The 24,200-nt window shown below is 36.9% G+C and overlaps 1 long non-coding RNA gene across 1 annotated transcript; it reads right to left on the reverse strand.

The window, feature by feature from the left end:
- Positions 1–234: 234 nt before the first annotated feature.
- Positions 235–23,488, reverse strand: LOC107311907. Its single transcript, XR_001554293.2, has 3 exons — positions 23,401–23,488; positions 22,778–22,863; positions 235–5,487 (listed from the first exon to the last, which is right to left on the reverse strand). It is a non-coding gene; the product is annotated as an uncharacterized LOC107311907 (long non-coding RNA).
- Between the last annotated feature and the right edge of the window lie 712 nt (positions 23,489–24,200).

The following is a 24,200-nucleotide window of genomic DNA, read 5'->3' on the forward strand; positions in this document are numbered from 1 at the left end:
ACAGTACTCTCAGAATACTGCGTTTCTTAAAAACTCTACCGTGGAAAAGGTGCACTCTGTTTTCTAATAAAACAAATGTCCTGCTTTGTCAAGATTCACATGATGATTCACATAATTCACAAACCAACACAAGGGTTTAATGTTGCCACAAAGGTGGAATGTTAGTTTCTGTGTCACAGCAGAGCTCATGGTGGCATTCACGTACCAAGAAAAGAGAAGACAGGACAGCTTGGGTGTATTCACAGTGCTTTTTTCCTACCCACGCTATATGGTTTATTTTATGTAGTTTGTTTAACATTAACAAAAACAGCTATAGAATTTAAAGGCAGCTCTAACCTTTATCATCTGACAAATCAGATTTGCTTTTTGGAGTCAAACTCACGTTCCATCAGGAAAAATCACATCAATTCATATCCTCACTACTCTGTTTATTTATAGAGAAAGCATGTTTTCACCTTATTTCTCAACACATTCAGATCTGTTTATTTTAAAATGAAATATTCTCATAATGAAGCAGCATAGATTGCATTTCCCCAAAAACAAAATAAAATGTTTCCTCTCAGAGCCGTGCCAACTACTGACACTTATAAACGGTGTTAATCAGTGAATCTTAGCCTTGCTCACTTCATTTCAGGGTCTCATCCAAGGCCCTGGAAAAGGCGATTTCTCTTTGTTAGGCTTTCTCCTCCATCCTGCTGTGAGCTGTTCATGCTGGTTTTTGCTGCGTTGAGGAGAGATGATTGGTTATGGTGTGTGATATGTGCCTATATGCAACCCATGAGATGGTGACCTTTGAGCACTAGTGGAATGTTCTCAGCTGCACAGTTCTGGGTAAACTGTGATATTCAAAGTGCTTGTACATCTCATTCCCTTACAAAACAAGCTCCTGTGGCCCCATGTCCATTTCCTGGTAAAAAAATTATCAAATTGCATAGAGTGATATTAAATCAGAACAAAACCATGACACTGGATTACATCAAACCTCTTCTGACATAGGGCAGATGCCTTAGCTCACCTTGAAATGATGAAGTGTTGCAATGAGCTCTCAAACTAGCACTCAGAAAAAAACACAAGGCCTTTCTTTGGGGCTTTCACATTAAACGAAGAAGAGCCTGACGACTACTTGCTCCTGACTGGATAATTTTAAAGTTGCATTTCAGCTCTACAGGGCTGGGGTACTGTGGACATTTTAGTAAACATAGCAACAATAAAGTGATATTCATTGACCATTCACTTTGCTAGTAATTTTTTATTTTTTTAGCTTTTATTTTGTAAGAGTATGTTTACATTAATTAAGCAATTTAATCCTGTATAATTTTTTCATTAAATGTAGAAAATAAAAAAAAAATGTAAACAACCTTGATATGCAATTGATGAATACCGAAGTATTAAATTTGTAGATATATGCATGTTTTTTCATAGCCATGCATTGCTAGCATATACTCTTTCAAACTTTGGTTACAGCTCTCTAGTCATACATAGACTGTCAAAATGCCTCAGGAATTAGTGCCATGACCTTAGCACGCAGCAGTTGGGAGGCAAAGAGGGGAACTAAATCCTAACTCACATTTACGATATACTAATCACTTTGTATCATAGAACCAGGAATGCTGCCTGAGAAGCAGTCAAAAGCCAGAAGAACGAGAAACCAGATCTCTTATCCAAGCTCTGATTTTTAAAGCAAGCCTGTGGAGTAGCTCTCAATAAATGACTCATTCTGTATGTTGAAATAGCCCAGCCTGTGACACATCACAGGTCAGGGCAGTTCCCTTTGCTGAACTCTCATTCAGACTCCTCAGCTGAAGGCTGCATCTGATAATTCGGGAATTTGAAGGCTGGGGGCTTTCCCAACTGGAGGAAACCATCTCCTTTATGCTGCTGGTTTGAAACCGCCTGGGGGTTGTAGTGAAAGCAAAATTCTTGACTGTAGAATCCAAAACCGGCCTCCCATGGAAAAACCTACATGGCCACTGATTGAGCAAGCAGATGACTTACTTTAGCTGCTGGGGCACTGATCCCTGTGAGACAGGTACAGAGAATGCAGGCAGGTACAGAGATATGGGGAGTGAACTTGTTCTGCCTCTGCTTGTCCTGGAAACCTAGTCTGTAGCTTCTGCCACCACTCTTGACACATCTCCTGGGCGTACAGACAGGCGATGAAAGAACTGCAAGTTTCTGGACACATAAACAAACATGAGGGCTCTTAAGTCCCACAGTTTATATGTTGAAAATGTGCTTGTGGGAGATTAAAGACTTAAACTACCTATATTGCTAGAAAAGCTATCCAGTAGTATTCTAAATGAGACACAAATTCCCCTCACCATAATTACTGTGGTCAATTATGGTAAATCCAACAAATAGCTTTTCTGTAAACAAACATTTTGCTAGTGAGATTAGAGGTCATCACAACTGATTCTAGGGATAGATTGCTAGTTCTGAAAAAAGAAGAACTTAGACAGAAATTTCATTCTTTTTACTTAAATTTTGAATTAGAAATTGTGCAAATTCAAACAATTCTTTTTGGAACACACTTGCATTTACTCTCACTAATATCTGCCCAAATGTCATTATCCCAGGATGGGTTTTTAATCTTAGTGATAAGGAAGAAAAAATAAATAGAAGGAGAACCTAATGCTACATCAATAAATCAAAAACAGTATAAAATTTGATGAGCACAAAGTGGAGTGAGATGTTGTTTATCCTCATTCCTTGTCTATAATTTCTTTCCTATTGGAACAGAAAATGACTACTGAAAATTATAATAGGAATATTTACTATACACCATTGTGCTGATTGGAAACTCTCACCAAAACCAGAGTTTCATGCTCCAGATACCCTAAATATACATCTAGAACTCACATGGTAGAATTTACTGTCAGGCACAACAACAGCCAAAACACTGAATAAAGCTTTGATTTTAGATTACATGTTGCTAAGATGTTAAATAGGAGGGTTAATTTTTATGATTAACTGGACAGCATAAAGAAAAATTATCTCAAATTTCAAGCCACTGTTTCTCAGATAAAAAGTTTTGATTCCTGCATTAAGTTGTTCAGTTAATTGCATTCTTGGTTTACAAGCTAAATGTCATGTCTGAAAGATGAAAATCTTATTAGGCAGCTCAAGTCAAAATTATAAACTTTCTTTTTCAGCCACTTAAAAAATTTAACCTTGGGTTTTTAGGCTTCTTACAAAAAAGAGTGTGCCTGAGTGTCTATGCGGTTTTGTCTTCCAACTCATATCTTGATTCTCTGCAATAGGTATTTTGCATTTACTTTGCACACTGAACAAGTGCTAGAATGTTTTAATACTGTAATTTGTTCTGAACTCATGATGTCAGAGACACAAAAACATCCTATTGAGGAAGTTCTTTTTTTAAGGCAATAAGTACCAAAAAGTATTCTGTGGTCTGAACTGTGAGCACCTCTTGGTCAGGTTTCCCAAACAAAATTCCAGACTGAAAAATTTCATATTTGTGGCAGTACTGATTTTTTTTTTTTCCATGTATGGTTACATACCCTTGCTGTTTGCTCTCTTCTGTGTCCCATATTTGCTGATGCTCATACATATGCTATATCCACAGGGGCAAGAATTAGCATTCCAGGCTATTCCAAAGAGCAGGAGCGAACAAAAAAATATTTAGCATTGTCACTAACTTATTGATGATCTTTTGAAATGCTTGAAATAATTTACTTTGGCCATGTAGATAAGAGTGTAGCCTACCAGATAGTGCATTAAGTGTGAAACAAATAGACTGCAGAAATAATTCTTTTGATTAAATGCAGAGAGAAAACATCACCCTGAGTGGTGGCTGAGATTCAAGAAGTTCAGTTCATTTGGAAACAAGAGTGTGTCTATCCCAGTACAACTCTGCATTTTGGAACTGAAAATGTTAAATTTGCTTTATATCCTTACAAGAGTGTTGTCTATGGCATGCTGCCATTGCTAAACTAAACAGCATAGCAATAAAACATCTTTCCACACTGGAAAAGGAAGTAGAAGATTAGTTTATAAGAAATAAATTGCAAAAAAATATAAGAGAAATCCCAAGGGTCTCAAATGTGTAACACACTGGGGAGAGCTTGTTTTATACAGCTATCAGCTTGAACTAAGCAATATGAGTGTACATAGAGTATTTGCTTAAGGAGGCTCATGTAATGCGTTTTATTTGATTTACTCATGAGCTGAAAAACAGGTCCCTATTCTGTACAACTTTTTTAGAAGCATTGTCCTGGTTCTTGTGCTTTATCCACACTTAACTTTTCTTCATTCATTTATTTATTTGTTTATTTATTTATTTAAATTTTCAATTACCTTTTGATAGAAATATCTATCATAGAAGATTACAAGTCACCTATGCCTTCACAGTGCTGACTCTTAATTATGGCTATATATGCTGTGCAAAGTCTTCTTTACAAAGATTTATTATGTGGTTGCAGTGAAATAATTTCTGTATATTAAGAGAAAAATAGGAAAAAATTGTCAGACCTAGAGGAAGAAATTTTCAGTTTGCTGTTGGACATCTGGACCTCAGATAAAATCTGTGTAATGCTTTGAATGGAAGGGTGCAGTCTTGCAAATATGAGAAACACAGCAGTGCTAAAAGGACAAAGATAGACAAGTAGAATAAGCAGTGACTTGAACAACAGTTAGAAGACTTTTCTTCATTTAACATAATTCATAACCCAAAAGTCACCTGTCAGTTTAGCTCAGTAAAAGTTTCTTTTACCAATCTTTTCTTTTTTTCCCGGTATTCTATAAAGAAGTAGATTTTTAGTGGAATCAAAACATTTTCAGCATACATTTTGCCAAATCTTTCCTGAACAAATGTAAACATTCCAAAAGCTACTGTGACCAATTTGACACATTTTTACAATGATAAGTTGCCATTTGAGGCCTAGAATGATTTTTTATTTCAGCAAAACTTCTTATTTTATCTGTTGTCATTTGGAAAAAAAAAATAAAGTCCCAAACTAACAAAAATGCACTGATTTTTTTCCACTCCAGAGGATTTCACAGATAGGTTCAGGTAGGTATATGTTGAGACTTTTTTTCCCTTTTTTGGACAGGAAGGACTCAATCGATTAAGAAAACCACACATTTAGGGTTTCCTATGTGAGAACAGCTAGTGAGCCAAAGGAATGATGTTTTCTTCCTGCTTGACAACAGTTAACTGTTTCACTTCCCGTTCTTCCACATGGGTAGGCATGAAATGACCAAAGGAGTTCCTTTGAGCTCACCATGACATTACACTGGGTTAATTTGACCTTGAAAGTTTTTGACTAAACAGTGACATAGCTGTGGAAATCTTCTGGAGTTGGTGACACAATGCATACAAGGATAGATGCACACATTAGCGACTGCTTTTTCTGGGAAGTGTTTTAGTAATTTGTTAACTGATGGCTGTGGATTGGCAAAATGGGATCTTCGTAGTTTTTCAGCTTCTTACTTTCAGTAACTGCTGCTTCTCCCTTTGCAGCATTCTCCCTGAATAAATAAAGAAATAAACAAAATAGTTACAGACATGTTAGGTTTCTATGTCATGAATAAAATCCAGGCCCCTCCCCACAACTTTAAAGTACCATTTGTGGTGGAATGAGTGTCATTTGGTGGTGGGAGCAGGAAGCTATTTGGGCAAGAGGCAACATCAGTGAGCCAGGGCAGTGCAAGGCAGAAGCAGGACCTGAGGGCTGGGGCAGAAGTCTTTCCATCTATTGAAATACGTAGGTTATTTCAGCTGTTGAGATGCAACGGGCAATTACAGGACACTTGTTGCAGACCAGGGAGGGAAGACTGTTTGTCTCTGTGCCCTGCTGTACTGCAAGCACCATCCTTAATAAGCACTAGCATAAGCTCTGGTGTTGGGTGTCCACAGCATATAGAAGATTGTTGCTGTGAAACTAGGAGTAACCTGAAGTTCTTTTCTCTCAGAAAAGTCTGACTTTACATCCTGTTCTAAAGTATATGATTTTGAAATGTCACAGAGCTTAACTTGCTCACTCTGTATTTTCATAAAAAGAAAAATAATACCTTTCCTTCCTGTTGTTAAGCACAACTTTACTTTTCAAAAGGCAGATAAATGCAGTCCTGCCACATTTGTCACAGTATAGAAAAAGGTTCACTTCATGTCTTTTCTTAGTTTTCACTCTCTTCTCTGCGTGCAGGTTTTTTGGGTGTAACTGATTAAACTTTTCTTGTCTCGAGTTCCTGCAGGCCTCATTTGGATACAATGCATACTTGCCTCACTGCAGTTCCTGTAGACAGTGATGTATTTGATCTGCTGGCCTGAGATATGCATTTCTTTCATAAGTCCTAATGTAAACACTAGAAGTAGTTTATAGCTCTGAATCAGCATCCAATAGCAGTGATGATTTAGAGCAATGAAGAAGTGACATAAAAAAGCCCCTCCAACTCAAGATCTTAAGGTGGTTCTCTATTTTCTACTTTAAGCTGCAATTGGTAGTGCTGTAGAAAGAACTTCTGGCTTTCTTCATACTTTTTTTCTTCTCTTTTCTTTCTTCCCCCTGCTCCTCCCTCCCCTCCCCCCAACCTTTCCTCTGAATGATCTATATACAGACCACAAACCCCCCCTTTCGCTTTTGATCAAGTATAAGGAAGTATTTCTTTTCTGTGCTTTTTTTTTTCCTGCCCAGCAGTCTTGGAGCTGAAACAGAGTCTTGCTGACAGGCTTTAATATGAGGAAGTTTTGCAACAAAATTTACAGCTGATATAGAACTTGTTAGAGTAAATGCCAGAGGGTGACCACTGTGGTAGACTAAGTTATTATCTGAGCAAGATGCTTACCCCTTAAAAAAACCACCTCATTTGGCACAGAAATTTTTCAAGGTATTCACTCTAATTGTTAAAATCTTTCACTCAATAAGCAGAGTTAGTTTATGTGCACAATAACAAAATATTAGAGAGATAATCCTAGAGAACTGAATTCTGTTTCCAGGGACCAGCTTTACACAGAAATTACAGAATCTCTTCTTTTGGCACTCCAAATAAATTTACCCAAAACCCTAAAATTCTGAACTGTTCCTTACAGTGACACAGAGTGACTTATGATAAAAGTGGTGTGGTTTCCTTTTGTGCGTGTGATTTTGTTTTCAAAAATATTTGAAGAGTGAAGCTTGCTTTTGTGTACCTTTTTAGAACATTTCAGTGTCCTTGGTAGTTTGATATTAAATGAAAAAATATCCATTCATTTTACCTGGCAGTGCTGCTTAGTGTAGTGGCTTGAGCAGTGATCTGAGCATCTGGATATCTGGAGTTATTTTCCAGCGGAGCCACTGATCTTCTGAGTGACTGAGCAAACATGTCTCTGCCTTTTTGGTATTTTCCTCCCGTATAGTCACTCATCTAATTAGCTCGTGAACTCTTTGGAATAAATATTTCCTCTAGATTTTAATTCATACAACACCTAGCACAACAGATTCCTATCTCAGCTGGGATCTGTGGGTGCTTCAGTCATGCAAGAGCTAACAACAAAAATAATAACACTGTGAATCTGCATAGCTCAACTGAAGCTGATTTACAATTAAAGCAAAGGCTCTGGTCTAGAGTCTGGTTTCACTGTTATGAAAAGAGAATGAAGTAAAAGATCAGTGGAAATCTTTCCTTTTGTCTCCCTTTTTGTGTCCTCCAGCTGTTTGCCTGGGAAAAGCCAATCTCTAGTTAGCTAGTATGTAGTAAGGAAACAACATTCTATTTCCTGTGGCTCTCAACTTCTCACCGTGCTCCCCATACTCTTTGTAGTTAAATCAGAGGAAAGTGCCATTTTTCAACCCTTTTAGATTGGAGAAGAATGGAGAAAAGCCAGACATGTTAAAAGATAAAGCAACAATAAACAGAGTTAAATAGTTGTGGCCAACATGCTTGTGTGAAAATGTCACTGCAAAACCAACATCTTCTTGTACAAGACTACATAGCTTCAAGACTATTTGGTGCATCAAGTAAACTGCTACTAGGAAAGAATGAGGTAGGCAAAATAAATAAATAAATAAATAAGAAAAAAAACTGTGAAGTATTGGTGACTATAACTCATATTATCCAGATTGTCATTGCTTGTAATAGCCAGCAATTTTGCTGTTTTATTTATTTACTCTTCCTTTTAAGGGCTTTGAGACATATTTACATACACTGTTTTACATAATTAAGTATACATATGCAGCACTGTCTGAAGCTCATTCACTTGTTCGCATGGGTACTGAAGAAAGTCAAACCAGGCCCAGAGCTGTACTTGTGGATTCAATTATGAATAATCAGTGCTGCTTTCCTAATCGGTTGTTCTTTGCAGCTCTTTTCAAAAGTATGAGCAGTACAAGTGTTTGATGCCCACTGCATGGTCAACATTTGCAGATGAGTGCTTTCGTCTTGGGTGCTGTGTCCTTATAGAAGAAACAAGCCCATGTTAGCATGCTTTCTAAGACACACTAACTTTGCTGACAGGCAGTTTTATACTTCAGCAACTCAGAATGACAGGTGAGTGTGGAGAATGGATAACACTTTGAGAAAATAAAAACTGTTCTCTATTCTGAACTAAATCCTCAGGGCTTGGAGAGATATTTTCTCAATTCAACCTGAGAAGGGCCAGACATCAGCTCGATTTTTTTTTTCAGCTGCAGACTTAATGCAGAGACCTAAGTAAGCAATTAGTGCTTCAAAAGTGTTGTGTCTCCAATGATTCCAGTAGGATTTGCGGTTCACTATTTTTAATTAACTGATAAAGACTTGGAAACCTAACTCTAGGCAATTATTTTAAAAAACTTTGGATAATATCTTGCAGAAATATTAATTGTTCCGAATTAACAATCTGCTATTCAGTACAAATCTAAAGGATGTTCAGAAAACAGTGTGACACCACACACAGGATGAGTACCTAAATCTAACATTCATAAAAAGTTAGAGAACTAAATTAATTTGGACAATAATCTCAGTTCTACTGTTCCTCTGATTTCACTGCTTTATTCTGGAGTTTTTTCATTGTCAATTTATAATAACAAAATGTATGTTTGCTAGATGTTTGCAGTACCAAATTACACATTAAATGTTTAATTATGAATTAGACTAGCAAAATCTTAAATTTAAAATGGTGTGGTCAAATTAACAAGCTGTGCTCCTCCGTGACACATTAACCCTGCTTTTTTTGTGCTTGGTCACTTGCAGTCTATTTTACTAATTCAAAGAATTCACTACATGTCTCTCATTTATTTCCAGGAATTTGAAAGAGCTCATTTGTGTACTCTTATTTGCAACAAGAATCTCAATGAAATTCACCTAAATATATAAAAGACTTTTTATCCTCTAAAACAAAACTTAAAATAACAATCCATTTTTTTTCTTCTCTCTCTCTCTCTCTCTCTCTTTTTTTTTTTTTTTTTTTCCTTGCCAGTTAATTAGTGCATCAAATTACTGTTCAGATCCTTTATTTGAGACTTTAGGTTAAATCCAAATGGAAATGAGCTTGGCCAGTGCATTTTAACCTAGATTTGTCAGCTTCACAAAGTCACCATGCAATTTAGCCTAGTTGGCAGCTCTGGTTAAGAGACAAGCAGGACTAGCATAGCTGAGATACTTCAAGCTGGGGAAGACTGCAGTACTTTGACAGGACTGCAAACACACATTTTCACTGTGTTTCCTGCTCCACACATGTTTCTAGCTGCTGTTACTACTCCCTTGCCTACAGGAACAACAGAAGTAGTTCAGGTTTTTCAAGATATACAAGAAAACTGCTTTTCAGGAAAGCAGTAAAATTAGGCATCCTAGTAAAATAGGCATACTATAAAATTAATAACAGTACACTTTGGAAGCAGAAAAATTATTCTATCCTTGACCCCAGATCTGTTTATAGTTGGAGCACCTACAGCTTGTGGTATGCCAAGTGAAGAAGGATGTAGGCATCCCTCTTATCTGTGCAGTAGCCATAAAAAGCCATCCCTAGGTGCTCCTATCTATGGCAATTAGTGATGTAACGAGTGGGGTAGCCTCATGCCCTGCCCATGTGGTGGAAAGGAGCTTTTCTGAATTTCCTAAGAGCACCTTGACTCACCCCTGTGAATGTTGGCACCAAGCTTAGCTCAGCTGGTGGCTCCTGTACTGGAACAAGAAGATGAGCAGGGGTACAGGCTACCTGCTGTCACAGTAGAACCCCTGGGGTCCCATCAGTGACAAACTGTCCATTAGATTGCTCTACCTCTTTGCAGTGGTGCTCCTAGAAAACTCATCAGTGGATTCCTTCAAAGCACTGTCTTGTTAACACTCAAAGCTTTCCTCATATGTGATGAAGACAAATAAGTGAGCAAAGAGAGGTTTTGCTTTTTTTTCATTCCAGGTTGTCCATGCTGAAGGAGCATGACTGGACTGAACCAGGCCTCCAGGCAGCTCCACACAGGCTGGAGCACATCCTGCATGGTAGCTGTAGGCCCTGGCGGGAGGCTTGTTGTTTGCAAGCACAGAAGCATAGTAATTGTTTGATTGCTTTGGCTGTTCCCCAGGACAGCCCTGACATGGAGATACAGTATCTCAAGGATCCATCCTGTCACAAAGCCATAAAATAAATAAACAAAGCATGATATTTTAGGCTCTGTAGCCATTGCATCACAGGAACTGCTAGAGTAAAGGTTGTTTCTCCTACCAGTTGTGGAGTGAGAGTTTAAGGAAACAAAACAAACTTTTACAAATTCTGACCAAAGCTTCAATTGCAAAAGTCCAGTGAGATACCAGAGCGGATACCCTGCAGATACAAATCAATACATTTTGTTCATTTTTTCAGAACACCTGGTCTCAAAATCCCCTGGATGTTATGAATTCCACTGATGGCACAGTCCTTGATAAGCCTGATAACTCCTATCAAAATAAGATCTCCAGGAAAAAAAACAACTGTCAAGCTAACAAGGCAAGATGAGCATCACTAAAGAATGAAGTGTTTCGGATGTTTAGGAGAGTGAGTTTCTCTTTTGGAAGCAGCTAACAAAAGTTTCCAGGGCTTTTAAAAGAGTTTATTTGTATTTAGGAGCTGGAGGTAAATAAAACCAACTCTTATAAGAATCCTGTTAATGAATTATATCTCATTACTCAAAGGAAGGAAGCAGGTCCTGTGCAACTATATTTTCTCAGAAAAGAAACACAGATAGATACTACATATTTTATGTCTTGTTGTGTATTTAAAATAAAAAAGAAGCAGGATCAAAATTTGTGCCTTGTGTTTGGTTCTTGCCATTGAAGACTCGTAAGAAAAAAAAAAAGAATTTTGTTACCCTAATGCTACAGAATTTTGTAACACTTTGAATGAAATTTTACAAAATGTGTATGGACATTTATTTTCAAAGATGAAATGTAATATTTATTATTATTATTATTATTCAGGAAGGAAGTACTTTCATTATTGGTTTTGTTCGCTTGTTTGTTTGTTTTGTTTCTAACTACATTCTATTAATGAAAAAAAAAAAAAAGATGTACACTGAGAATAACATTTCTGGTTCCACAAATTACATCTTCCAGCCATAAGCCTTGCATTTGGTGAAAAAATATATTTATCTCCAACTTACACTCACTAATGGTTTTCTGTTGTATAGCCCAGTCAGGGCTGATTGGATTGATTTTCTTGTTCACTTTTTAGCTTCATCGAAATCATCAGTGCAGGCAAGGCAAGTTAACATTTCACTCCCTAAACCAGCTGTCAAAAAGTTTTTGTCAGCAGAGCATCTTACTGCTGAGATGTTCAGGTATCTATTATCTATGCACATACACATTTTTTCCAGATCCTTGACTTCTGTAATATTTCCTCATTCCTTACTCCTCATGCTTTCATCACAGTCAGGATAATGCAGCAATGCAAGAGGATGCCCAGGGACCTAGGGGAGAACAGGGCTTTTAAGACAAATAGTTCACAGATCAAAAGTGGCAGCTGTGATCCCTCACAGTCCTACTTTCTGTCATTCAGGGACTGCAAGATTAGCCCATTTACTGGGTATACGTATAAACATTCATATGGATCCTACACAAATTTGTCGTGAATGACTACTAACAAAGCATCACTGAGTTACAGTCTGCAGAATCAAGAGCAGATTGCACATGCAGAATTGAGCAAATAGGCAATACTCCCCAATGGACTCAAGCAATGCAAGAGGAAATCACTTAGTTATGAGGCACTTCAGTCATCTAATGTCCAGGAGAGAAGTAAATTTGAAGCCTCAGGTGACTGAACAGTGCAAAATGTACAAACTGAAGGAAGATAACTTAGTAAATCTAACAAAAAAATCACAACATCATTTTGCCCAGGCTGCTGTGCTCCATGGAAAACCAGTAAAAACACTGAGAAATGATTTGTTAAATTTACTGAATTCTTAACAGTGGCAGTTACCTATACTTTGGAAAGCAGCGCAAAAGTGGGTTACAGAAGTATCATGAAGATAAAACCTGCACTGTTACAGATAGGAAAAGAGTCGAAAGATGAATTTCACTGTTCTCACAATGTCTATCTATGGAAATACTAACCTCTAAGTAATTGTAAATTGTTTAAATGGTGGATATTTTCAAGAAAAAAATATGAGAACTCAATGAATAAGAAATAACTATTCTGTGAATAACAACAAAATTTGTAAATGGATCTACTGATATTTGAATATTTATTTTCTATTATTTAAAGAATCAGTTCCAAAGCAGAATGTACATAAAGCATTTGCAGTTTAGAGTCAGAGTCCTGCTGTTCCACCTGGAGCACCACGAGTCCATGGGGCCGGATGGGATCCATCCATGAGTGCTGGGGGAACTGGTGGAAGTGATAGCTGAGCCACTTTCCATCATCTATCAGCGCTCCTTGTTGACTGGTGAGGTCCCAGAAGACTGGAGGCTTGCCAGTGTGACTCCCATCTTATAAGAAGGGTTGTAAGGAGGATTTAGAGAACTACAGGCCTGTTAGCCTGACCTCAGTGCCAGGGAAGGTTATGGAGCAAATTGTCTTGAGGGAGATCATGTGGCATGTGTGAGATAACCATGGGATCAGGCCTAGCCAGCATGGGTTCACAAAGGGCAGGTCCTGCTTGACCAACCTGATCTCCTTCTATGATCTAGTGACCTGCCTGGTGGATGAAGGAAAGGCTACCTAGACTCCAGCAAAGCCTTTGACACCATCTCCCACAGTATTCTCATGCAGGAGCTGGCAGCCCATGGCTTGGACAGGTACACTCTTGGCTGGGTAAAGAACTGGCTGGAGGGCTGGGTCTGGAGTGTGATGGTGAATGGATCTAAATCCAACTGGTGACTGGTCATGAGTGGTGTTCCCCAGGGATCAGTGCTGGGGCCTGTCCTGTTCAATACCTTTACTGATGACCTGGATGAGGGCACTGAGTGCACCCTCAGTAAATTTGCAGATTACACCAAGTTGGCTGGAGCTCTAGACTTTGCTAAAATGAACATCACACAAGGATATGGTATGACAGACATGATGCACTTGTACCAGAACACCACTGATGATATGTACGATACTACTGTCTTTATAAATGTGTCAGCTGATGCAGAAATATTAACTGCAAGAAGTTACACATGCAGTCAGTAGAAGTGCCAGAGGCTGGAGAATTCATAAGGCCAACCTTCTATCTCTACTATCTAGCAAATATTCAGAAAGAAGATTTCATATTTGAAATTATGCTAAACCCCTGCTTTTAAAGTCAAGCTTGCAGTAGCTTGTCTATCATGCTGCTATAGATCTGGTCAGCAAAAAAGCCACGGGTCTACTAGAAAATCCTATTTCATGGGATAACTTAAAAGCAATACAATCCTATTTATGCTGCCTTTTCTCTGAAAACAGTACGTATAATAATTTGCCACTTGTGCTTGAAACAAAATCAGAACCGATGTCAAACCAGAAAGTAGTGGGTAATTATTATCTTCATGTCAGTTTCCTCAGTGTTTAAATACAAAGTCAATTATGTTTTAGCCACATTAAATACACTTTGATATTTAAATTTTATGAATAATCCAGTGCCCTTTGTTTTACTATTGCAAATCTTAATGAAATAAGATGGTTTAGCTGGGTTTATTCAAAAGTGAATTTGTGAAGTTACAAACATGATTCCTGATTATCATCATAAAAACAGTATCATATTATTTCTGCTCCCTGACTGAAGATATCAGATTGTTATCAAGCGTTTCAGGATCTGAAAACTGGGGGATGGGTCCTCAGGTGATGTACACTGGCATAATTCTCAATTTGAATATTATTTTGGTGACTCATATCTACTGAGGATTTTGCTCTAGTATTATGTTGTATTTTGCACAGTTTCCTTTATTTGTTTATTACCTGAGTAATACTTCCAAGGGAAGGAAACAATTGTATGCTGTTAATTAACCACTTGGAACAAATTTGAGTGCTTTGGAAATGAACTGCTCACAAACAGTGTAGTAATGAAGAACTGTTGGACAAGTCGCTTCAGAAAATCAGCAGCTTTGGATACAAGTCAGGAATTAGTTACTGGGTGAGGTCCTATGACCTCTATTAAGCAGAATGCATGATCAGAATAGTCCCTTGTGACCTCCAACTCTATTCAGCTGTAGTCTGTGAATTAAAGATAATTGAGAATAATTTCTATAAAAGCATTCATGCAAGAAGAGAAGAACAGTAAGGAGCAACTTCTGCAATGCTTAGCTGTACACAGGGCTACTGTATACTGGTCATGTCTGCTCTCTATGAGTTTTGCTGAAATTAACAGAAGAGGGAAATTTTCCCACCTTTGTGTAGACTACATTTTGACTCGGTGCCCTGTTAGCATTCCAGAGGAGACTATAGCTTCAGCTCTGATTATTGTAATACAACCTCAAAATATTAATAAAATCAATCCATAGGCACAATGCTGTAGCTGTAGCTGAGAGCAAAGGTATAACATGACCTTAACAGAGTAAGCATTACAGTTAAAAGATGCTGCCATTTCTATCATTGAAATTACTTACATTTTCTGACAGCGCACTGAAATACTTAGTTAAGCTTATTTAAGCTCACTGGAAATAAGAATTCATAGTGGACATTCTGACTCTTTATATGTTCACATGTTTCATCCCCCTTCCCTCCCCTCCCCTCTCTTCTGTTTGTTAACTGGCTTTGCTAAGAGATATGAGAAGTTATGGAAAAAAACAAATTTACAAATTCTGCTTCCTGAAATGTTAATGAACACAGAGAAACTGATACATTATTTCAGTTTTTATGCATCTCAGCCCTACTGAAATTTATTGCAGCGGACTTCATGGTACCAGTAATTATGAATTTGGACTCAAATTCATATCTGAATTTCTTATTCTGATGATTTTCAGTCTTGCTTGAATGCACTGCTTTGGGGAGGGTAAATTTTATAGGCCAAATAAATTTCTGTTGGCCCAGACAAATCTAGCTTACAGTAACCAAAGGGGAAAATAAACAAACCAAGCCACTAGGGATTTCTAAAAGCTCATGCAGGGGCCTTTAACAATATTCCAACTTTTCTAGCTACACCAAACCTGAATTTAGGCCATGTCCTATAACATACAATTTGAAAATTATCTTTTTCCTATTCAATTTATTATTTAATCTCATTAGCAATCAGGGAAGGAAGACAGAAACTGGCAAAATATGAACTTATAAATTACTCTGTTTACTTATTTATTAAGGATGTAGAGGCAGTTCTTCCATATCATGTATCATTACTTTTGTTATTGGAACATGGATTTTAAAAGACTAGAATGTATATAATTCAATTCAGCTCAGTAGAAATGGGACTGGAGTTTCTAAGACATATAGGAAGAAAATCAGGAAAGCCTGTTCTGCTTCGTGTCCTGGAGGCCAGGACATATCCTGACTTCACTGAACCGGTGTAATCCTTTTCAGGGACACTGCTGGGAGAAGTCTGGGTTGCATTCGAGGTTCGAGAGGAAGGCATTTGCCACAGTATAAGGAGGCCCAGCCTTACTCCTCTGCTGTGGGAAGGAAGATCACCGGGGAGATAGCAGAGACTGTGAAGTAGTTTGTGGGAGGGAGATGTGGATTCAGTGCATACCTCAGCAACCTCTTTCAACAGGAAATGAAAGCTATCCAGATAAGGTGTTGATTGCCTCACCAGCACAGCCCTGGGCTGCAGTTATTGCAGTTCATGCTACGTGCAGACTTGAAGAGGACTTAAACAATTTAAATAAGTACAAAAAATGAGGGTGGAGAGTGGGGAGGGAAACACCACACAAGAAAATCAATCCTTCTTGTACCATTCCTGCCATGACTTGAATCTGGAGCTAACTGTTTAACCTTAAAATGTTAATAGGATCGCAAACAATCTCAGCAACTTCAGGAATTCAGCAACTTCATATCTTCAACTGTTTATGACGGGATCAGTCGTGGTAAAGCCACGCAGGTATCTTACCTTGACCGAGTCTTCACAGAAAAAATGTTTTTCTGTTTTAAAAATGTGCTTTGATTTGTGTATATATATATATATATATGTATATATATATTTAATATATCCCATATAAAGAAGTATTACAATGACTTCCTAAGTGATATTTAATTCCTTAAATATCTTTTGGAATGATGGGCCTGGAGAAAAAGAGAAAGAAAGAGAAAAACTGAATTTCTGCAGCACCATAACATGATACAGAAAGAAAAAAAATCACAAACAGGGCCTCAAAAGGATGAAAAAAATATTCCCAGGCAAAGCTAGGGTGTAAAAATTAAGTAAAAAGGTAGAAAGTGGAAGAGTGGTTGAAAGAAAGGCGAATCCCACACAGGCGTATTAGGCAGTGTTGAGTGGTAGACAATCAAGTTCATGTCCTTTCTACTGATGTAAGCAAAGAGCTTAGTATGCTGAGTCTGACCCAAAGGCAAAAAAGAATGTAGTTTAAGTCATGGGATAGCATGAGTCATTTGGAGAATGATCTACAAACGTTTCTTCTCCCTCACCACCACCCTTGAGAAAGCCAATTAGGGATCCACAACATGGAACTTACTATGCAGACTGAACAAAATAAAGACAAAATGTTTCCTTTTAGGAGATGAGTCTGTTACTGTCAGATCCTCATAAATATCAGTTGAGAAAGTAATTTCAACAGAGGAAAGTGTTTTGGGGATCACTACTATCATTTGTGTTTGATATTGCAGAACTGTAAAATAATTGTGAGTCTTGACTTTATCTGGTGTTGGGAACAGTCAGAAAGTAAAGAGCAATAGGTTCATCTGCTAATATCTAAGTTCAGAATAGTAGTTCTTTGAAGAGCACTCTCTTTTCCTCCCCATCTACTGCAGTTTGGCTCTTATTATGGAACTGTCATGTAGTTCATAAAATGAATTCCTTTTTGATGAAATGAAATCAAAAGAAATTCTTCCCTAATTTATTCTCGCAATGAATGAATCTGTGGGGCCAGGTCAGAAGTAATCTGAAGTAAAATACCTGCAGAACCACCACCTGAAATTGGATCCTCAGCAACATTTGTTTTTCTCCAAAGAGCTTCTCATTCTGATCCTGGTGGACAACTGTGGGTGTTGTGCGATTGTTTTCGACTAACTAGATGGTTACTATATATATTTGGTACAGGGACCTGTAACCAATAGAAGGAAATAAATATTTCAAAGGTGTAATTTATTGATTTGAAGGAAGTATCTTCTGTTCAGATGAATCTCATTCTCAAAATTATTACCTTTCCTGCAGTGAAAAGCATTTAGATAATGTTGTTTTGGGTAGATATTCATCCAGTGAATGGACTGAAATAGTGGATAGGAACATCTGATTTAAATTGATGGCTTTGGCAGAGAACAAGTAAAATTCAGAAAAGAATTACCTGTTTTTTCTGGGGCTGCCTCTACTGACCAGTGGAAGAGACAGGACTAGGCCTCATATCTTTTAGCTGCTATTCAGATGTCCTCTGAGTATACACAGTAATTCACTGGAAATATTTATCTTGCTGATGTTGCGTGGTAATCAATCTTCTATTTATATCATATGACAGCTTTCTTTTTTAGAAGTACCGGTCAGAACTACTTACGAAAAATCTCTTTACTTTTATTTTTCCATTAAGAAGAGTGTCTCACTTTTCCCAGCATTGTAATATTTTACAAATACTTTTGTAAATTTGCTCTTCTGCATTCTTTAATTCACCAATCTTAGCATGAACATGTTATATACATTGCATTGCACTGATTGCACTGAATACATAATATTAATTTTTATTTATCAAGCAACATTTAATGAGATTTTTTATGAATTTGAGAGATCTAGTGTTCTACTTGAAAGCAAGGACATCAGCCTGAACTAGAAAAATACAATTAAACCATCAGTTGCTGAAATGGTTTATGCTAAGTTAATTTAAAAAGCCTATAATTTAACAACCTGCTTTCTGTTTCTATATGTTAGAAATGCTGCTAAAAAGATGTATCAAAATATTTTGTTGTGTGTCATGTTGTGTACACTATTACAAATTTTCCAAGTTATCTGGAAACAATAACAGAAACACTTTTAGCTGTAGATAAATATTAGTTTTCTGTTGTAATGAGTCATTGGCTGAAGACTTATTTTCATCCTGTTACGAGTCATAGATGTACTTCAAACTGAAAGTCCTGCAAAAGGTAGCAATAATTTCTACACTCATTTGAATCAATATTCTGGAGTGTGAATTTAGGTGTAGATAAAAATTGAACAAAAGAAGACTTTTTCTGAAATCCTCTCTGATCATATAAATGAACTTTATAGAAATGTCTTGCAATTTGCGGTAAAGCAGTAGGTGTAATGCTTAAGTAACACTGAAAAAATGAGTCTTTCTGTATTGAAGAAATGGATTTAAAAAACAGCACTAGGTAATTTAGATGCCTAAGAACATGGTGCCAGTTTTAGCAGTTCCATTTTAGCAATATGCATTACAAAGTCTATATAACTTTTCTTTTGCATTGCAGAGGCAGAACAGCATTTTAACATGTCCAGTCTCTTTTAGGGGGAGAATACCTGTAAAGGAATGAGGCACAGTTGGAAAGACTGCAGTTCCGATGACAAACTGAAGAGAGCTGGGAAAAATCTCAGCAGATGGCTAAAAGAAGATCGTAATCATGTTCAGTATTTTTTTTTTTTTTTTAACCTCAAAACTTGAATAGCCATTTCATGCCAGAAATTCCAGTGTCTCTGGATGTCCTTTTAATCATGCTTGTCTTTCCCTTTCTTACCCTTCCAGAGCTTGCCAGCCTGATTCAGACAGTGTTGCAAAACAACAGTCCTGAACACAGACTGTTGCTCTTTCTGATTATCTCACCACAGAGAAATTGGAGAGATCTGTTTCTTCTGCCTTCTGATGCCACTTGAACTTTCCAAGATATATTTTAATTTTAGAGCTTTATAAAGACACTGAGTCTGAGTCTTACAAGCTTTTTGGGTAAATCACTGATAAATCTCTCAACAAATGTCTCTTCAGGGATCTAGTTTTTCTTCTAAAACTGGTACCAGGCTAAGAATTGCATGTCATCTAAAGAATCAAGCCCAATGTGATATGGTTGCCACTCCAACAGTAATCTAATAGGCAGCACATTTCATCTGAACACTGCAAAGGCCTATTCCACAAGAGGAAACAAACGCTTGTTGCTATGACCACAAAGCTTAAAGCCTTATGAATACAACTCCAGATAGCAGACAACCAAAAGAGAAATGACTGGGGAAGAACAATACATATGGGTGATTCAAAGTCTTTTAAAAAAGTATCTTCAAGAAGGTGTGCAATGAAAATGTGATCAAAATGCAATGTATTCTGAAAGCATTCGGTGCCAAATGAGACTCAGACAGTGAAAGCAGTACTGAAAATGGAGATTCAGTAGGAAGACTTGAGCATCATCCAGACCCCATACAAAAAAGTGAAAAAATAAATAAATAAATTATAGTCTAAGAAGAAGGAATACAAAAGATCTTTCCTTCCACTTTAGCAGAGCATGAAGTGCTGTCCTTAAAACACCAAAGAATGGGCAATATGGCATCCACAGAACTCAGGAAGTATAGTTCTGTAATGCAATATGAGATTACCTGGTTTTATCTCATTTACTCAAACCAGGTAAAAATGAAATGGAATAATAAAACAAAACAAAACAAAACAAAAAAGATAAAATAAAATAGAAATAAAATACCAATTGTAAAGATTCAAATAAGATTTTCTGTTGTCAGGTGAGGTACTTGGTCTCTACCATTGCACCTGAATCCAACTGTATTTGATTTTGGTTTTATTTACTCTACACTCAGGAGTGCTTAATTTTATAGTTTCCTACCTGTGTCATACCAGTGTAAGAGCACTCTGCTCTCAGTCACAGACAGGAATCTTTTCTTCCTAACATTTTTCATCACTGCATAAGGATATTAGTATCTAAAGCAATCTCTGAACCTGTGCAGTAACATAGCTGGATCTACAAAGTTTTAAATACTTTAGTCAGTAAGAACATTAGCTGCAAAGCGAGTACTTTGGCACTTGGATTAAGAGCTGCACTTTGGGAGACTGCTAGATTTGCTCAAAACAGTCATTCTGAGTGAAAATAAGTGCCTTGGGCAGTAAGAATTGGGTCTTATCCTAAAAGTGCTGACATTTTACTATAACACGTAGCCAGCCTGTGGGGCTGTGGTTTGTCAGTTAACTATCACCTACTGCTTTCTTTAATGCATGTATTTCTGGAGGGCTCAAGTATTTGTCTTCTGTTTTTCTTCACAGATGTCTTTGATTGCTAGGGCTACTTACAATGTCCCGGAAGAACACCAGAGAATGAGAACGGCGAAAAGCATAGCATGGTGTAACTTTAATGCTAACAACTAACTTTGTCTTTGGCCTGTAAATGAATTTCCTCTGGATTGTATCCCCTCAAGCTCATGAGATGTCTAAGAATGTCACAGATGTCAATACATAGTGAGTAACATAAAATTAAGCAGGGTATCATTGTACCATAACTATCTACAGTAGCTGTATTATTTAGTGATTTCACTGTGGTATAAAATAATGATCTTTATAAAAACACTATAAAAATGAAGCACTTTTATATAAACCTTGTGAAAGATTTACTGTTTGTTACTTTCATTCTTTTTCAGTAGAAGAACAAAGCTATATAGCCTTTGAATTTCTTAAAATACTCTAGATAGAGCATTATGTAGGTATTACAATAATATTTATTTCAATACTGTAATTAAATATAGCAAAATGCAATATCTATGTGCCAAATTTCCATAAAGTACTTTATGAATATGAGAAAACAGGATTTTCTCATATTTTTTTAGAAAACTGTTTAATAGCTAGGTGGAACTTATGACAACTTACTTTCATTTAAGCTTTGATTCTATCAAATTAAGTTTAGCACATTTCTTCTAAAGCAGATATCCTGTAAATGAATTCAGAATAAAACGGAACTTCATTTTATATTTCGGATTACAAAAAACAATTTTCCAATTAATTTAATGTGTTTAGATGACATATTATTAAATAAGATTCAGCAAAATCAAATAACCTCAAGATTTGATTTTTAAAAAATATTTCCCAGTACACATAGCTTTGACGCAGATTTTTAATACATAAAGAATGCATTTAATTTCTCCTGAGTAATATTTGCAACTTAAATCTAGAGGCCTAAAATCAACTGTCCCACATCCTAATTCTCCTTCTTACTTTAATATTGCATGGAGGCATTGAAGAAATGACACTTAGCCTTTTGCACCAAATGCCACAAATTCTTACATCTGTAACTGCCCAGAAGTTTGCATTCAGTAAGAAAAAAGGTCACTTCTTTGCATCTGGACATTCTTTCCAGTGTTCTAAATCCTGTCTGATAAGTTGAAACACTTTCAAATTAAAGTTTTATAGCTTAATACATATTCTGAATTTATGACATGAATGTGGTTCAAGGACACCTCAAATCTGCCCACAACAGAGGCAGGTGAAAGAACCTCTCAGCTGTGATAAAGATAAATAAATAATTAAATAAATAAATAAACAAACGACCTGCTGCTGAACCTGCTGTTCAGTCAATTAGGAACCGTATTGACATTGGTGGAATGACTGTGAAGATAATTCTGCACATGGCAAATCACCTGGCTGTTGTGACTCCCTTTTTCTTCACTTCTGCTGGACAAGGACACACTGGGTGTTCCTGAATACGGCCAATCACCTCCTTGGAAGCCTTCTGCATGCAGGGCAGCATTCCCTGTTGGAGGGGCCTCTGCTTCTCACTCTGAATAAAAAATCTGGCACATCTGTAAACTTTTTGTAAACACAGATCTTTACACTGTTTCCAGGAACTTGAAATACCCACAATTGGCACTAGCATATCTCATGTGTTGTGTCAGCCAGTTTTGAGTATCAAGAGATTGCAAAACAGACACAAAAATTAAACCCGAAACTGCTTCAGTAGGCAACTTGGAGCGAAATTCCTCTGCTGTTCCCTTTTTCATTTCTTAGCTTTGAACAGTTGTTCCAGTTAATTGTCAGCTCCCCCCAGCCTCCCAACTAGATATCTAAAATTGGATCTTTTTCTTAAAACAAAACAGCCTTTATGCTTGCATAGCTCTGTGCTCAGTGTGCTAAACACAAGTCTGAATACTGTAGTTTCTTCTTCTATTTGACAACGTGACTTTTCATCTTTTAACAATTAATTTATTTCTGAAATGTATTTCTCAAGCAGCACTTCCCTGTCTTCTCTTGTCCCTTCCACTTTTTAAAATATTATTATTATTATTATTATTTTTTAAATGAGAATAAAGTCAAGAGTGATTTCAGAATACATTCTGATAGAACCTGTTCATAGAATGAATTCCCATCATACCTTTTCCCATGTAGAGAAAAGCTCGTCACCCAGCACTTGGACCAAGTCTTGCTCATTGGCAGACCCTTGCATTGATGCACAGTCCACTGGAAAAGAAATAAGAGAGTGGATAAGCAAATGAGCATTTTTATTTTGTTTTTCTGTAAGAAGTCTTAAAAGCAAATATAAAACAAAAACACAACAAACAAAAACCCAAAAACATACCACAGAGTATTAAAAAAAAAAAAAAAAAAAAGAGAGAGAGAGAGAGAGAGAATTTCAGAATAATGATTTATTGTGACCAAAACCATTTGCTAATGCTCTTTGTAAGTAACTGCATCTTGTTTCTATTAATGGGAGCTGTGTGAATGTATCAAAAGACAAAAATTGAAGTTCAAAACAAAGTTTTAAGATTTCTGTGAGTTATAATATAGTGCTTACCATTATCCTTGCATTCTCTGAGTTAAAAAGGGAAAGAAAAATATTTATAGACAAAATGACCGATAGTCAAGTTTGCAGATGAAAGCAGGTAAATAAAACACCCTTTGGTGTCTGAGCTGGACTTAAAATAAGATTTTAGCAGCATTTCATCCATTAATTGCCCTCAATTCTGAGATAATATAAACCTTCATTAGTCAGCCTACCTCTGTTAATGAAGAGCACATAACCTATTCAGAAGTCATATGAGTTAACTGAGATTAATTTCTTGTGAGCAGGGAGCTTGAGTCTCCTGGGGTCTCATCAGAATGATCACACTTCTGATTTATATCCATGTAACTGTGTTATTTATAGGACAGAGTTATTTTTTTCACAACAAAATTAAAATATTATTCCTTACTTCCCCTGCCTGTCAGCTGTTCTCTAGAATATATGTATGGCTTTCCTACTCCTCGGAGCCTTAAAATTATTTATTTTCTCTGCACACAAATTGAGAATTATTAAATGTAATGAATGATGAAATTAGTAGATTATAGCTAAAATTAGTATGAAACTCTCCATAAATATGAAAGAGATGCAATTTTTATTCATACGAGTGTCTTATGGTGGCATAAGAATGTCTGCTTCATAAGACTGATTCACATGCAAAAATCTCCTTTTACAGACAGTGAAAAAAAGATAGCAGGTAAAAAGGTATGGATGAAAACAGAAGTGATTTCTAGAGCAGCCACCGTTATGGGTTCTGTGCATTGTCACTGGTCTGGTACATTTTTCCTCCTGCCTGTATAGACAGTTGTTCAGAAGTGCCACGGAACTTCTGAATGTTTCAAGACATGACTTCAAATAGCTTGAAGTGTGGTACCTTGTGGCTTTTTGTTTAGGAGAACAAAGTCTTGTGTGGAAGCTACTAAATATTTTTGCAATAGGATATACCTTGTGATTCTGCCTCCATTAGCTGTCTGGTGGGACAGCGAGGCAACAAGGAGACTCATTTAGAAGAGTGAAG

Source organism: Coturnix japonica, chromosome 3, assembly GCF_001577835.2.
Source record: "Coturnix japonica isolate 7356 chromosome 3, Coturnix japonica 2.1, whole genome shotgun sequence".
Lineage (NCBI taxonomy): Eukaryota > Metazoa > Chordata > Aves > Galliformes > Phasianidae > Coturnix > Coturnix japonica.